This window comes from Brassica oleracea, chromosome C7, assembly GCF_000695525.1.
Source record: "Brassica oleracea var. oleracea cultivar TO1000 chromosome C7, BOL, whole genome shotgun sequence".
Taxonomy (NCBI): Eukaryota; Viridiplantae; Streptophyta; class Magnoliopsida; order Brassicales; family Brassicaceae; genus Brassica; species Brassica oleracea.
Window position 1 is genome coordinate 42,011,435 of NC_027754.1, and position 3,368 is coordinate 42,014,802.

Consider the following 3,368-nt stretch of genomic DNA (forward strand, 5'->3'; position numbering starts at 1 on the left):
TTTTTTTTTTTTTGTAATTACTACTATTTTTTATTTATTTCCTTTTACTTTTTAATTTAAAAAAGATAATACAATTTGACAATATATTGTTTCCTTTTTTGAAAGATACCGAATATGAAATGACACAATTCTAGGGGGTGAACCCAAGAATCTATACTATTAAAGCAGAATCCTATTGTCCTTTTTACCTTAGCCTGCCCTTTCTTTACTAACATTGCAGGTTTCATTAAGGGCAATCAAGTAATATTAGTAATACATCTATATTGAGCCATTTTTTCAGATCCAGCCCACTGTCCACATCAGATCTCTCTTGGGTCGTTTGGGCCGATTAGAAAATTTTTACTAACATTGCATGTTTCATTAAGGGCAATCAAGTAATATTAATAACACATCTATATTGGCCATTTTTTCAGATCCAGCCCACTGTCCACATCAGATCTCTCTTGGGTCGTTTGGGCCGATTAGAAAATTAGATCCAATTCTCACATTTTTTTTCCTTTGGACCATTGAGTCCAAGTTCAAATAATTTTTTTCCAACCATTCTTAATTTTTTTTCTTTTATTAATATAATTTAAGCATTCATAAAAAAAATTGATTTTTCATTGAAAATTATAAATCTTTATTAAAAGTATATAATTATTTTTATTAAAAATATTAACCACATAATAAAATTAATTTATCAGAGTTATACCAACTTAATTCATTAAAAAAATAAAGTTTAATTTTTTAAACATAAATAGTCATTTAAAATGAAACACGATAAAGAAAGATAAAAAGTTTAAGTCTTTTATAAAATAAAACACAAATATATGAAATATGACATTTACTAAATATTTGTCAATTGAAAAAAAAAAAATAAACCCGCGATTTGAAAGCGCGGATCAAAATCTAGTAAGTCATTAAAGTAACACAATCAATGGGTTGAGGATTGTGGAAAGAGCGTCGCTCTCCAAGCTTTGTGAGAAGCTTTCTTATTACCTGTCGCCAACATGAAGACGCCAGTTTCGTTTCTCCCTCTCAGTTTCAACTCCTATCGTGTTTTTTATTCTTTGGACTATATTTTCCACTTTTTGTTTAAAAAGTAAACGACAATAACAAAAACATGTAAGAACAAAAATATATACGTTACAAATTACACTTAACTTTGACCACCCAACTCTTTTCTGCTCGAACTATATATACTATGATACGTGGCTCTCTTAGATCCTCACCTTTACAATCTAACGAAGTTTAAGAAAATTTTGGATTACGTAAGTTCGATTATAATTTAAATGTACGATTGGGGGATTTTTATCTAAAATACTTAGTATACAGTCTCAATGACATATTACATGAGTGGTCATATAATATATTGTCGTCGGATTCGTATTGATCATTTGATCTTCATTTCGATTTGATCAAGTTTCTCCATAATTGGAATAGTGATATGGTTCAGTGACCATTTTAATAATATATTGAGGGGAGGTACTTATAAAAAAAAGAACAATATATATGAGGAGTTTAAAGATAATAAAATATTTGAAAATGAAGAGAAATAATTTAGTTAAAATATTGGATCAACCGTTTCGCTTGGAGCCTTGGATTACATAAATTTACGAAAGACAATTTTCGACTATACTTGGCGCATTTAATTCGAGTGACGACAATAATGGAGTTTTGGTTGACAAAAAAAAAAGACAATAATGGAGTTCTGATATTTACCGAAATTTAGAAAACATCAAAATTGTGGACAGATTGTGATAACTTTACAGACCAAAAACATTATTGACCAATCAATATGCGACTGTATATCAACCGGTGTCTTCCGGTGAAATTTCACCATGGTTGGCTCTCCTTCCGACGACACACTTCTCTCTTAGTGGTCGGTCGGTTTTTGGCTCCGACGTTGCACCTATTCGTTGAAAGTGAACAGTCGGTTTTGGATTCCGCGTCACACTGTCTTTGTGTTGATGGCGGCTTATCCTCCGGAGTTATCTGCATGGTTGGTGGTTCTTTTGTTCTGGTTTGTGTTCGACGTTGGCCAATTGATGTTTCACAATTTGGAAAATGGATGACGATGAGAAAGAGAAGGTGATTAGTGGTTTCTCCTCTAGTTTATGATCGATGGTGGAAAGCTTTGATCGGTTTCGGCTTCTGGTTATGTTCCGGTGTAACGCCGATCATGTCTCTGGATTTGACATACGTGTTGGTCAAGATGTGGTGGTTTTGTGACGCGTGTTTTTTCGTTGGTGAGGACTTCAACACGTGTCCCTTTCATGCTAATACCTTGACGCGTGGATCGAGTGGCGCATCTTTGGTTACGGGCTGTAGCTTAATGGGCTTAAGGTCCAAATAGTATCTTTAGTTTGGCCCTGTTCGTTTGGCTGTCGCTGGCGATAGCGACCAGCGGTAGCGACTAGCTGCAGTGATTAAATATCGCTGTTGTTGTTCGTTTCAGTATCGCTGACATAGCGATAGTCGCTCGATTGTTCGGTTAGTAATCGCTGCCGCTAGCGACTGATCTGCTGCTAAGTTGTTTGTTATGCTATCTCTATGACTGAACGTTAAATAAAATTACTTTAAACTTATAAATGACACAAATATATAAATGCAACCTCAAATGAAATATTATAGTTTCATAAAGACAAAGCCTAAAGTAAATATAAAACTTAAATAAAGCATTACAAAAGATTTTCTAGTATGGCAAACGACCTCCTCTACCCATCTCATTTGTAATGTAGTCACGTACACCTTCCATAGCTCTATCACCTCTTGGTTCATAAGGAGTATATCCACCATGAGCATGATCATCACTACTATCATCACTACTATCATCAGGTGATTCATCTTCATCATCATCACCATTACCATGAGAAGTATCACCGTCAACATTATCACCATGTGCATGATATTCTTGTATTCTCTCCCAATGAACAAAATCAAAATCCTCTCGATGTGAATCACGTATGAAATTATGTAGTGACATGGTTGTAACAACAAGCTTCATCCACTTAGTCAAACCATACTTTGGATGTTTTCGATCTAGTATTCTCCACTTTGCTTTCCATACTCCAAAGGTCCGTTCAATCACTGTTCTTAAACCAGAACGCTTCCGATTAAACAATTCTCTAGTGTTTGTTGGCGGTCCTCCTCTGTTAAAGTGATCAAGATGATATCAAACTTGACGATGCAGACCAAGATAACCTGTCCTGGTGGGATATCCAGAATCAACCAAATAATATTTTCCATTAGGAGGATGTGGAAAATTAGCTTCTTCTTTTGCGCAGTAAGTCAACACTTTGGTATCATGTGCTCGACCTGGTACACCAACATATGCATATATGAACTTCATATTGAAGTTGCATATAGCAAGGACATTCATTGTTGGT